Source organism: Narcine bancroftii, chromosome 4 (genome assembly GCF_036971445.1).
Source record: "Narcine bancroftii isolate sNarBan1 chromosome 4, sNarBan1.hap1, whole genome shotgun sequence".
Taxonomy (NCBI): Eukaryota; Metazoa; Chordata; class Chondrichthyes; order Torpediniformes; family Narcinidae; genus Narcine; species Narcine bancroftii.
In genome coordinates this window covers 286390172-286404640 of record NC_091472.1, presented here as the reverse complement: position 1 = coordinate 286404640, position 14469 = coordinate 286390172, and the positions used below count along the sequence as shown (strand labels likewise).

Below are 14469 nucleotides of genomic sequence, written 5' to 3'. Positions count from 1 at the left end.
AACCATGATGACTATCCCTATTCAGTCACTGGCTATCCAAATACTTGTATACCCAATCCCCAAGAGCACCTTCCAATAACTTATCTACTACTGACATCAAGTTCACTGGCCTATAATTTCTTGGGTTACTTTTAGAGCCTTCATTTTTAAAAAAAAACAGAATAACATGAGCTACCCTCCAATTCTCTGGCACCACCCCCACGGCTAAGGACATTTTAAATATTACTGCCAGAGCCCTGAAATTTCTACACTAGCCTCCCTCGAGGTCCAAGGAAATATCTTGTTAGGCCCTGGGGATTTATCCACAATTATTTAGTTCAAGCACCTCCTCCTCTTTAATCTGTATAGGTTTCATGATCTCACTGCTTGTTTTCCCTACTTCCCATGACTCTGTTCCCTTTTCCTCAGTGAATACTGATTAAAGAAACATTCAAGATCTCCCCCATCTCTTTTGACTCCATACAAAGCTGATTACTGTGATCTTCAAGAAGACCAAGGTTGTACCTTACTAACCTTTTGCTCTTAATATATCTGTAGAAACCCTTAGGATTTTCCTTCACTTTTTCTGCCAAAGCAATCTCTTGTCTTTTATCCTTCCTGATTTCTTTCTTGAGGTCTTTCTTGCATTTTTTTTATAAATCTCGAGTATCTCATTTGCTCCACGTTGCCTATACCTGCTATACACCTTCTGAACCAGATCCCCAATATCCTTCGAAAAGCAAGATTCCCTATGCCTGTTTACTTTGCCTTTAATCCTGATAGGAACATACAAACTGCGTACTCTCAAAATTTCACCTTTGAAGGTCCTCCACTTTCCTCGCACATCCTTTCCAGAATGCAACTTCTCCCAATCCACACATTCTAGATCCTTTCCCATTTCCTCAAAATTAGCCTTTCTTCAAATTAGAATCTCAACTCGGGGCCCAGACCTATCCTTCTCCATAATTAACTTGAAACTAATGGAATTATGATCACTGGACTCAAAATGTTCCCCTTCACATACTTCTGTCTTACCTCATTCTCTAATAGGAGATCCAGTATTGCACTCTTTCTAGTTGGTTCCTCCAAAAGCATCGATTTAGAAAACTTTCCTGAACACATCTGAAACTCCAAGCCATCCAGTCTTTTTACAGTATGGGAGTCCCAGTCAATATGTAGAAAGTTAAAATTTCTTACTATCACATCTTTGTTTCCAGCAGCTCTCTGCAGATTTGCTCTTCCAATTCTCACTAACTATTGGGTGGTCTATAATACAACTTCATGAGTGTAGTCATACCTTTCTTCTTCCTCAGTTCCACCCATATAGCCTCAGTAGACAAGCCCTCTGGTCTGTCCTGCCTGAGCATAGCTGTGATATTTTCCCTGACAAGTAATGCCACTCCTTCCCCTTCCCCTTTCATCCCCCCATTCTATCGCATCTGAATCAATAGAAACCTGGAACATTGAGCTGTGATTCCTACCCCTCCGGCAACGAAATTTCACTGATGACCATAATGTCATAATTCCATGTGCCGATCCATGCACTAAGTTCATCTGCCTTTCCTACAATGCTTCTTGCTTTAAAATAGATGCACCTGAGAAAACTGCAATCACATACAACCCTTCAACTTCTGATGTTACCTGTATTCTTCATTTCATCTCTCCCCCCACCCCCCACCCCCCACTCTCCTATCTGGTACTGTAGTTCCCATCCCCCTGCAAATCTAGTTTAAAACTCCCCCCCCACCCCCGAACAGCACTAGCAAACCTTCCCACAAGGATATCAGTCTCACTCCACTTCAGATGCAAACCATCCCATTAGAACAGGTCCCATCTTTCCTGGAAGAGAGCTCAGTGATCGAGAATCCTGAAGCCCTCCCTGCTGAACCATCTCTTTAGCCACGTGTTAAGCTCATTTCTAACCTCATTAACATGTGGCATGGGTAGCAATCCTGAGATCACAACCCTGGAGGACCTGTCCTTCAACCTAGTCCCCAACTCTCCTTGCAGGACCTCCTCATCCTTCCTACCCATATCATTGGTCTCTACATGGAGCTCAAAATCTGGCTGCTCATCTTCCCTCCTGAGAACGCCATGAACTCTATCGAGACATCTCGAATCCTGGCAACGTACCATCTAGGATACTCTATCTCTTCCACAGAACCTCTTATCTGTCCCCCTAACTATAGGATGTCATTTCAATACAGCTCACCTCTTCTCCTCCCTTCCCTTCTTAGCCACAAGGCCAGACTCCATGCCAGAGACCTGATTGCTGTGGCTTGTACCTGGTAGGTTGTCCCCTCCCCAAAAGTATCTAAAAAGGCATATTTGTTATTGAGAGGAACGGCAACAGGGGTGCCCTGTACTGATTGTTGGTTCCCTTTCCATCGCCTGATGTCACCTACCTACTTCCCTCCTGCCTCCTAGGTGCCTCAGCGTCCTTGTAGCTCCAGTCATTCCCTATGCTTCCTGAATGTTTTGAAGTTCATCCAATTCAAGCTCCTTAACTCTGTGAGGAGCTGCAGCTGGATGCAGTTCCCGCAGATGAAGTTGTCAGGGATGCTTTTGGCTTCCCTAACAATCCACTTTTTGAAAGTGAGCATGTCCCTGCCCTGGCTGCCATTCCCACCATCTGTGAAATTGAAAAAAAATTAGAAAAACCTGTCCTTACCTTACCTCAACTCCTGCACTTTCTCCTCAGCCTCTCCTTGCCAAAGCCTCTCGAGCCAATGCCTCAAAGTCCCACTCCTACGCTGAGCCACTTGCACACTGACTGCTCTGCTTGTGCTTCCCCTCTTGTTATTGCCTAGAACTAACTGGCTAATGGAGAGATCCAAAAGAACACTTACCAATCCCACTGTTGATTTATCCACTTGGAACTTGCTTGCTCCACCCATGCCTCACAGTTTGTTCCCACAGTCCCATGTCGAGATCCCCCCAAAAAATATCTTTAAAATGTCCCTATTGTATCAGCCTCCACCACCATTGCTGGCAAAGCAATCCAGGCACCCACGACTCTCAATGTAAAAGTAACATTTACTGCTGATGTCTTCCCTAAACTTTCCTCCACACATCTTTAACAGATGTTCTCTGGTATTTGCCATTATCACCCCAGGAAAAAGAGACTGGCTGTTAACCCCATCTATACCTGTCAACATGTTGGATATCTCTCATCCTTGTTCGATCCACAAAGAAAACCCCCATCTCTGTCAACCTTGCTTTGTAAGACATGTTCTCCAATCCATGCAACATCCTGGTAAATCTCCTCTGCACCCTCTCCAAAGCTTCCACATCCAACCTGCAATGAAGTGATCAGAACTGAACACAATCTTCCAAGTGTGGTCTAACAAGAATTGCATATGTGCAACATTACCTCAGAGCTCTTCAACTCAATCTCCTAATGAATGAGGACCAGCATACCATACATCTTCTTAATCATGTTATCAACTTGAGCAGCAACCTTGAGGGATCTATGAACTTCGACCTTGTAGCCATTGGAATCGCAGTGGACACAATGAAATAACCACACAATGTGTTTCTTCAGTGAATCAATGGATTGTATGGGTTATATCATTGCCCTGATGCATTCTCTGTGCCCCTTACAAATGATGTTGTGAATGGTTTTTTTGTCTGCCATTCAACTCCAAACTGACAAACCTTATCGTGTACATTGGTCGTAACAATGACGTTCTACATTAGGGTTGGTGCAAAATGTAATCACGATACTATCAACCTAACCCTGGATATTTAATCTAATGTTAACTAGATGCCAAGGTCCGAGCAGAAGCAAGGGGGAGGCGATGGCCCCGGCCTCGGCAGAGTGAAGCAGACGGAGGCCCCGAGAAGCAGGCGGAGGCCAACAGGTTGGATTGCGACCAGGTATGGTCCAACCTAGGAGGGGAGGCAGGCCCCTCCAGCCCAGGTAAGAAACCTGCATAGTAGAAGGCCACTCCGATATAAAACCTACGACCCAAGAACCTCGCTGCCACATCCCAGCTTGCTTGGCCATGGCACACGAAACATGGGTGTAAAGGGTGGGGCCAGTACTGCGCACTCTGCACTCCACCTAAAAGTTCCTTTGCGCAGGCCCGAGGACATGTCCATGTCCTCCCCCTCCACGTCCTCCCCCTCAAAAGATGCTCACAAACTCAAGCTAGCATGCTGGAACATCAGAACCATGCTACACAAGGCTGACAGCCACCGACCTGAACGTCGGTTTGCCCTCATTGCACATGAACACCTCAGACTTGACATCGACATAGCTGCTCTAAGTGAAGTCCGCCTTGCAGATGTAGGCAGCCTCAAAGAACGCAGCGCGGGCTACACACTCTACTGGTCTGGCAAGCCTATGGATGAACGATGCCTATCTGGTGTAGGCTTGATGGTCAAGAACTCCATTGCCTCCAAACTCGAAAACCTCCCGACAGACCACTCGGACCGGATCATGTCCATGCAACTCCCCCTTCAAAACAAGCATCGCATCACCCTCATCAGTGTCTATGCTCCAACCCTCCAGGCGGAACCAGCAGAAAAGGACAAGTTCTACACTGATCTGCGCACCTCATTCAACGCACCCCTACAGCCGACAAGGTTGTCATCCTTGGCGATTTCAACACTCGCGTCGGCAAAGACTCAGAAACCTAGCCAGAAATCCTGGGCAAGCATGGTGTCGGCAAGTGCAACGACAACGGGCGCCTCCTGTTGGAGCTCTGCGCAGAACAGCGGCTTGTCATTACAAACACCCTTTTCCAGCAGAGGGACAGCCTGAAGACTACCTGGATGCATCCCTGATCCAAACACTGGCACCTCCTGGACTACGTCCTGGAGCGAGAAAGAGACAAACGAGATGTGCTCCACACAGGGTCATGCCCAGCGCAGAATGCCACACTGACCACCGGGTTGTTCACTGCAAGCTCAACCTTCACTTCAAGCCAAAGTCCAGGAACAGTAAAGCCCCCAGAAAGAGGTTCAATGTTGGAAACTTGCAGTCAGACGAAGTGAGAGGAAACTTCCAGGCAAACCTCAAAGCAAAGCTCGAGGATGCAATCCGCCTCACGGACTCATCCCCTGAAACCCTCTTGGATCAGCTGAAGACTCCCATACTGCAATCCACTGAAGAGGTACTGGGCTTCTCCTCCAGGAAAAACAAGGACTGGTTTGACGAAAACAACCAGGAAATCCAGGAACTGCTGGCAAAGAAGCGAGGTGCCCACCAGGTTCACCTTGCAAAGCCGTCCTGGCCAGAGAAGAAACGAGCCTTCCGTCGCGCATACAGCCATCTTCAACGCAAACTCCGGGAGATCCAAAATAAGTGGTGGACTAGCCTCGCCAAACGAACCCAGCTCAGCGCGGACATTGGCGACTTCAGGGGGTTTTACGAGGCTCTAAAGGCTGTGTACAGCCCCTCAACCCAAGTCCAAAGCCCGCTGCGCAGCTCAGACGGCAAAGCCCTCCTCAGCGACAAGATCTCCATCCTCAACTGATGGTCAGAACACTTCCAATCTCTTTTCAGTGCCAACCGCTCAGTCCAAGAATCCGACCTGCTCCAGCTCCCTCAAAAGCCCTTAAGGCTAGAGCTGGATGAAGTCCTCACCCAGGAAGAGGCAATTGAACAACTGAAAAGTGGCAAAGCAGCAGGTATGGATGGAATCCCCCCCAGAGGTCTGGAAGGCTGGCGGCAAAACTCTGCATGCCAAACTGAATGAGTTTTTCAAGCTCTGCTGGGTCCAAGAAAAGCTGCCTCAGGACTTTCGTGATGCCATCATTATCACCTTGTACAAAAACAAAGGCGAGAAATCAGACTGCTCAAACTACAGGGGAATCACGCTGCTCTCCATTGCAGGCAAAATCTTCGCTAGGATTCTCCTAAATAGAATAATACCTAGTGTCTCCGAAAATGTTCTCTCAGAATCACAGTGCGGCTTTCGCGCAAACAGAGGAATTACTGACATGGTCTTTGCCCTCAGACAGCTCCAAGAAAAGTGCAGAGAACAAAACAAAGAACTCTACATCACCTTTGTTGACCTCACCAAACCCTGAGACACCGTGAGTAGGAAAGGGCTTTGGCAAATACTAGAGCGCCTCGGACGCCCCCCAAAGTTCCTCAACATGGTTATCCAACTGCACGGAAACCAACAAGGTCAGGTCAGATACAGCAATGAGCTCTCTGAACTCTTCTCCATTAACAATGGCATGAAGCAAGGCTGCGTTCTCACACCAACCCTCTTTTCAATCTTCTTCAGCATGATGCTGAAACAAGCCATGCAAGACCACAACAATGGTCTTACATCCGGTACCGCACGGATGGCAGTCTCTTCAATCTGAGGCGCCTGCAAGCTCACACCAAGACACAAGAGCAACTTGTCCATGAACTACTCTTTGCAGATGATGCCGCTTTAGTTGCCCATTCAGAGCCAGCTCTCCAGCGCATGACATCCTGTTTTGCGGAAACTGCTAAAATGTTTGGCCTAGAAGTCAGCCTGAAGAAAACTGAGGACCTCCATCAGCCAGCTCCCCACCATGACTACCAGCCCCCCCCCACATCTCCATCGGGCACACTGAACTCAAAATGGTCAACCAGTTTACCTATCTCGGCTGCACCATTTCATCGGATGCAACGATCGACAACGAGATAGACAACAGACTCGCCAAGGCAAATAGCGCCTTTGGAAGACTACACAAAAGAGTCTGGAAAAACAACCAACTGAAAAACCTCACAAAGATAAGCGTATACAGAGCCATTGTCATACCCACACCTCTGTTCGGCTCCGAATCATGGGTCCTCTACCAGCATCACCTACGGCTCCTAGAACGCTTCCACCAGCGTTGTCTTCACTCCATCCTCAACATTCATTGGACCGACTTCATCACCAAAATCGAAGTACTCAAGATGGCAGAGGCCGACAGCATCGAATCCACGCTGCTGAAGATCCAACTGCGCTGGGTAGGTCACGTCTCCAGAATGGAGGACCATCGCCTTCCCAAGATCGTGTTATATGGCGAGCTCTCCACTGGCCACTGAGACAGAGGTGCACCAAAGAAGAGGTACAAGAACTGCCTAAAGAAATCTCTTGGTGCCTGCCACATTGACCACCGCCAGTGGGCTGATATCGCCTCAAACCGTGCATCTTGGCGCCTCACAGTTCGGCGGGCAGCAACCTCCTTTGAAGAAGATCGCAGAGCCCACCTCACTGACAAAAGACAAAGGCGGAAAAACCCAACACCCAACCCCAACCAACCAATTTTCCCTTGAAACCACTGCAACCATGTCCGTGTGTCCCGCATCGGACTTGTCAGCCACAAACGAGCCTGCAGCTGACGTGGACATTACCCCTCCATTAATCTTCGTCCGCGAAGCCAAGTCAAAGAAAGAAAAAAGAAAAAAACTAGATGTCAAGGAGAACCATGAGAATGAGCAAGGATCTGTATTCCAAGTTATTCTTCCCCAACAATACCTAATGTACGGAGAAGAGAAAGAATGCTATAATCTTGGAAGAGAAGTGCATCATAACTTTTTTTTATAGATTGTTATAGCCTTTTAAAACACACAGTTCTTCTAGTAAAGCTTAAGAGAGGCTTTGTTATGTACTCCCATTCAGTTCATTTTTAGTCACTGGAAGAGAACAAATCATGATGCCAGATATAGGAGAGACTGAGAGCCGGCAGGCCGAGGGTACTCAAATTGGATGCTTTGGAAGAGCAGCAAGGCAGTGTCCCTAAACACATGTGCAGAGACCATGTGACCAGTGTGCTAAAGACAGTGTTGTGCTCAGGGGCCACTTTAAGGAAGTGCCACTTGTAGAAGCATCCTTTGAAAGGATATGGGGCTGAATGTTGCCTCAAGTGGTGATAGACAATTTGTCTAATTTCCCCATGTTATAGGGGATTGAGAATACCAGTCTGTGACAAAAAAACAAGTCACTTTGAAATGGGACTTGATGAATCCCATCATGGACAAAGGAAAAGTCACTTCTGAAGGGAAAAGTTGAACCCTACCATGGCTAAAAGAAAAGGATACTTCTCTGGAAGCACCTCAACAAGGATTTCAGGAGTTAATAAGCAGTCTGTCACCCCAATCTCTCCCGCCTACTTCGTGAACTTCCTTGCATCCATCTCGAGCCTGTGTTCACATCAATTTAAAACATACACATCAACACTGGATATTCTGAGAATGAACTTTGAACTGCTTTTCCAGAATTAGGTCCAAGTTGTAGTGGCAAACCAGTATATTTGCCACATAGTTGGGGGTCAAGTTTAGATAAATTGACATGGCATTATATTGTTAATTAACAATTTTTTTTTCATATAACAGTGCCTGGGCATTTCTATTGCTGCTGTCTGGTATGTAACAGGCTTAAATTTAGTCGTTCCAGCATTGTATTCAAGAATAAGATGATTTTTGTCTGCCTTGAAGTGGAACAGCTTTCTCCCCAACTATCAAGATGAATGTGCATGGAGCCATTTTCTTCAAATTATCTATTCCTTATTAAACATACTCAAGAATAATCAGCTTTCTCGATGATTCATTCCAGTTCCCATGGAAATTTTTTTTTGCTGCCACAGAATCCACATTTGCTGCTTCCCCCGCAATACAAATATTAAGCAGCCAAGATCCACTGTCCTTCTTGCACTCTTACAGGTCCTGCCATAACAACCTTGCCTTTCCTTAGATCATTGCACCTTACTGATGTTTAACTTTTAACCGTATGCTGATCCTTTCTGTCCACTGCAGCACCTTTGACCTACATACTGTGCATTGCACTTCCTTTTCGCACAAACTTTTAGGATTGTTCACCCCAGCTCTCCTGAATGCTCACCTTTTTCACTTGAATGTTTATGGCTTGTCCAGATTTAGAGGAAGTGCAAGGCTCAGTCATAATGGAGCATGGTGAAGTCATCTTGAAGGATGAACAGAATAAATTTTAATGAGTCCCAGTGACACCGCCACCTCAACAATCTCAATAGTTCAAAAGGAAATACAAAATGCATTATGGACAGAGATTTCAACATTTTTTTTTGTTGTCGTAAAAATTAGAGGAATACCCTAAACAGCAAAAGTCATTGCAGCAAATATTCATAACTTGAGCATTTGCAAATCAATGGAGAAGTGGATTTACAAAAAAAAACTGAGAAACTCATCCCTATCCTTATTTGACCTCGATGTTTTCCATTACAGGGCCAATGGAAACCATATATCCCCAAACCAAGAGTTGATGTATCCTACTGAGAGGATCATTTGGCAGCAGAAAGGGGTGTTTCTGTATTAATTTTCACATGAACTTGCAGCTTGGAAATTTCCATGGTTTTGGCTCATAAATTAGCATCGTAACTTGTGTGCTTTTAAGATCTTAAATTACAAAATATAGTTTTGCATTCTTGCCAATAATTTGAAAAACAAAGTATACAGAATTTAAGCTTGCAACACAAGTTCTGCACCTAGGTGAAAGCAACTATTCAGTGATTAGCCCTCTGCTCTACTCACTTTACACCTATGACTGTGTGGCTCAATACGACAACACCATCTACAAATTTACTGATGAATCCATGGTAGTGGATTGTATAAATGTACGTATTCAACAATAAACTCAATCAGGGACTCATTTAAGAACTCTTACTTTTGCACTTTGTATTGCAGTTGCTTAGATTTCTTTATCTGTTTACATGAGAACATTGTGTACAGTTTTTTTTTTGCACTACCAGTAAGTGGAAATTCTGCCTCACCCGCAGGAAAAAGAATCTCAGGGTTTTATGCAATAAATCAGAAATTCAGCGTTAACCAAGTTTAAAAATGATTATGAAAAGCATTGCAAAACACGAGGCACTGCGTAGCGGTTGGCACAACACCTTTTCGGTGCCAGCGATAGGGACTTGGGCTCAAACCCCACACTCTAAGAAGTTTGTACGTCCTCCCCGTGTCTGCGTGGGTTTTCACCAGGGGAAAACCACTGCTCGAAATGTACCGGGTCTGTCGGTTAATTGAGTGGTACAGACTCTTGGGCCGAAATGGTCAGTTACCATGCCGTATGTCTAAATTTTTTTTTAAATAAAATATATATTTTAATGAAAGTGTTTCTGTTTACATTAGCTAATGGGATGTCTGTCAGGAGTTTGTATGTTCTCCCCATATTTGTGTCGGTTTCCTCTGGGTATTCCACTTTCCTCTTACATTCCAAAGACAAACGGGGTTAGTAGGTTAATTGGTTACAATGGGCTGTGCAGGCTCCTAGGCTGCATCTCTAAATTAAAAATGCTATGCTGTTGAGTAGTTTATTATTGTTTCAGCTTTTCTCCCTACAGATAATCATGATTGCTCTTCTCCAACTGAAATCAGGTGCAATTGTTCATGATACAGTAATTTTAATCCCCTTTACAATTCATGGTTGCCCCTAATCAGAAGCACGTGTACTGCAATGTGCTGTCCTTTTATTTTTTAAGTCCTCAGTATGCTCCACAAGTCTAAATAAATCTGGTCCTTTATTTCTTCAGTTTAAAGAAAATACAATTTTCAAATTATATACCAAATTTCGATCAATTGGTATTATTGAGAAAAAATATCTTTCTTGATTTATTCAAATGAAAGTTCCTCTGATCTTTATTTTAAGCTCAAATAGACAAAGATATTATTAAAATAGGTCAAGAGTGCATGACAGAGAAAAGGCAATGTGTTGCCAGTTGCCGTCTACAATTTTTTTTTAATTGCTTTGTTTACATTTTTATTGCCTATTTTCCCATTTTGTATCACCAATCTCTTCTTTTGCTCTACAGTAGGGCACAGAACACCCTCATCCAAAATACTGTCCATCCAGAGAAGCCATCTCGTTCTCCCAGACTTAGAAAAGATGATAAAGTCTGGCAAGACATCACAGATGGAGCAAAACAGGTGCTTTCAGCAAATCAGATAGCGAATATCAACTTCACACAAGAAATCAAGAAAAATGACTTGATTAAATTGCAGTTAGAGTGGCAAAACAATGGAAAATTCAGTTCATTTTCCCACTTCAGACACAACAGCAATTTGAAAAGTTTCCAAATGATATGAAAAAAAAGCATGGATTTGATTCCAAAGCTGGTCCCATTGGTTCTACCAAGAATACCCATTTTAATAACAATGTCAAATTTTCCCCAATCCCCCTATTCTCTGTCTCACCTAGTGAGATTAAAATTCCTCTGTACAAGATAAATACACCTGGTTTTCTTCCTATTGTAAATTCACTCACATTCATTTGTGCAAATCACTGGCAGAGTGTGGTAAGTGCTGTCTGAACAACAACTCTGGTCCCAATGACACCAAGACCTAGGAACTTGTTGCAGGTAAACAAGAAAATCTACCCATTTTAGGGTCGAGGCAGTGCACAAAAGTGGTGAAGAAACTCAGCAGATTATGCAGAATCCTTGAAAGTAAAAGGCAGATGACATTTCTGGCTTGAGCCTTTCTCCAGGAAGGAGGGGGGGGAGAGGGTGGGGGAGGCAGGTAGATTGATGGAAAGGGATGTGGATAAAGGGGTCATGGAGGGAACACTCCACACAGAAAGCAGAGAGGAAGCTGTGAGGTCACAACTGTAGCCCATAACTTACCCAAATGTTACCAAGTTCATCAGCCAACAATCTATTGTATACGAACTGTATGAAGAAACATTAAGACGTTGCATGCATTCCCTTTTACTGCTCGGTATCCCACCACCAACATAACACACAGCAATGCAATTACACTATTTTAGCTAACCGCAGTTTTTAAAATAAGCAAAACTAAAATGTCATATGGAGCATATTTAATTTTCCAGGTGTAAGCAAAAGATCATCTAGTACTATTTGAAGAGAAGAGGCATTCACCCAGTGTCCTGGATGGCACTTATTCCTCAAATGAATAGATTAAAATAGATTAACTGATAAATTACTTCATTAAGGAGACAACATACTGCAGAAGATGGAATCCAGAGCAAAGTGCAATCTGCTAGAGGAACTCTGTGGATTGAGAAGCATCAGGAGGAGAAAAAGAAAAATCAGCATTCAGGTCTAAACTCTTCGAGACAAAGTGCCGAATGGAGATAGTCAGCATAATGATGACAGCGCAAGAAGGACTGGACAGCAACTAGTAGAGGATTGGTGAACTGGGAAGGGGTGAAGTAAGGCAGCCAGTTGGGCCAGGTGAGGAGGCAGGCAGTTGATTGGCAGGTGCCAAAGGGGGAGAGAGGGTGAAACTGGAGTAGACGAGGTGGAGGGTGACAAGCATTTCACCATGTTTAAGTTCTGCAATACCTGACAGAACAATTCTGATGTCATTGGCAACATTTTGGGAATCTTAAGGAACTATACAAATGCGAGTTATTTTTACAACTACAGTACTACATTTTGCTTTTACAAATAGTTTAATATGCAGTGCCCATTAGTTTTGCATGAGAATCTAACATTTAGCAAATCTATTTTAAAATCAGACATAACAGTGCAGCCTCAGAACTCTGACCCGTGCAACTGTCTTTTTATAAACACTTTGAGCCATCTTCCCCAAGAACACAATTTGTTACTTCAAAAGCAAGAAAGAGATAACCTAAGTGCAACAATGTTTTAATCTAACATTACATTTGTATATCAAGAGTGATGTTACTGAATACAATTCAAAGTGCTCATTTTGAATTGAGCCCTATTGAAATCACTACACCCAGGTTTGGCAGCTTACATGGAAATCAGTTGATAGACTGAGGCAAGAGTGTCACCGCTGCAATGGCTTTTATGAATGAGCAATCTATTTGGTCCCACCCACTCAATGACAGCTCTGTTATGTTTTCCAAATTGTCTGTTAGTGGAATATTGGCTAAAAAAAAACCTAATTCCCTCCTTTTTTTTTGTTGATATTTTTAAATCTGTTCCCTTAGGTTACAAAGGACCTGGCCACAGAATCTCTTTGCATCCTTTTCAGAACATTAATTACCTTCCTTTTACCAAAGTTGATGACAAGAACCCAGCTGAAAGTCTGCCAGTGAAGAAGTTTTGGTGTTTTTTTTATATAAAAAAAAAACCTTTTAAAGAGTCTGGGGTTGCTGTCGGGCCCCTGTTTCTGCATCCCATTTAAAATGGTACAAGGATGTTACAAATTGTCATGCGGGGGATTAAAGGGAAATTTAAATTGTGGGACCTAGGGCAGATACAATTTAATCCAGAACATTCATTTGCATTAATTGATATCTGCCATGAATCCACAATTTTCCCTTTCATCTATGCTTTTCAATTTTCCTTTTATAATGTTATTTTAAATTATTTAGAATTTTTAAATGGGTAGTTGGGGAATGCCACGTTTTAAGGCCATGAAAAGGGGTCCTACTCCTCCTGCAAAACTATCCTCCAGGCATTTGCCTAAGCAACATTTCACAGCCACACGAGCCACCCAATTTGCTTTCATTTGCAAACACGGACACAGTACTTCGCCAATATTTAACACTCAGTGGCATCACCGTTTTAAAGTGATTTCAAGAGGCTGAGAAATCGAGTTAACCGCTTCGTGTGAAGGCTCCTCGATGAAGAGGAAGTTGCACTCAGGTAGGAAAGATGCCCCCCCGCTCCCCCCGCTTTCGTGACTCAACGCCCACCCACCCAAGGACTGACACAGCCCTTGGTCACAAGGTCAGCAAATGCGACGGGGTGACATTTGTCCTGCCCAGAAGCAGGACGGCTCCTCTTTGTGGGGGGGGGGGGGGGGGCAGCGGGTCGACGTCATGAGCTCGGTGATTGTGACGTCACAAACAAATGTTGCTGTGGTTGCAGAACACCGAGAGGGATGCTTCCGAATGTCCGGGAGCATTTCGAAGCCCCCGGACCCCATCATCCGCGCGCACGGAACTGCAACACGCCCGCCCCCGGCTGAACTCGCTCCACTTACTGTGGCTCCAGCAGTCCGGATAAAGGCGCAGAGAGGGAGCGAGTGAGGCCACCCCCCCCCCCCTTGAAGAAAGTCCCTTTGTGGCAGCTCGGGCCTGTTCTGCGCCTGAGCAGCGCAGTTCCTTGACGCTGAACCCAGAGCGAGCGGTTTCCGTCCCTCCGCAGGGCCTCCCAACTCGGCCGGTGCGCGAGTTGCGGCCGCTGCCCGGCCCCGGCCTCGCTCCACGCGCGTTCACCGGCTGAAGTATTCCCTCCGCTTAACTTTCCCGATTCTCTCTCGTCCCCTCCCGTCTCTTTCCAGACTCTTTCATGATGGCCGCGACCCACAAAGCCCGGAGGTGGTCGGTGCGCATGCGCGGCTCCATCCCGGCGCCCCTGCCGTGTAGGCGCCTTTCCTCGGCGCTGTGGGGTCTGGGAAGCCAATCTGCCATGACCACAACGTGCCGTGCAGGTAGACCAGAGTCCCTGTCGACCTCCCTGGTTTTATTGTCTTTTTTTTAATGTGCAGTTTGGAATTATTATCATTACTGACAGTTCCAGAACTAGGAGAGCCAGGACGGGAAGCAGCTTCTTGCCACAGGCAGTGAGTCTGCTGAATGGCTGATCAACTGCTGCCACAAC

At 45.0% G+C, this 14469-nt stretch overlaps 1 protein-coding gene across 5 annotated transcripts in view; it reads right to left on the bottom strand.

The window, feature by feature from the left end:
* Nucleotides 1-14204, bottom strand: part of znf148 (zinc finger protein 148) — a 62512-nt gene extending 48308 nt beyond the window's left edge. For all 5 annotated transcript variants that reach the window (XM_069935289.1, XM_069935290.1, XM_069935288.1 and 2 more), the window contains exon 1: nucleotides 13850-14204. The gene's annotated coding sequence lies outside the window, so the exon portion shown is untranslated. The remainder of the gene's footprint in view (nucleotides 1-13849) is intronic.
* Nucleotides 14205-14469: the final 265 nt, after the last annotated feature.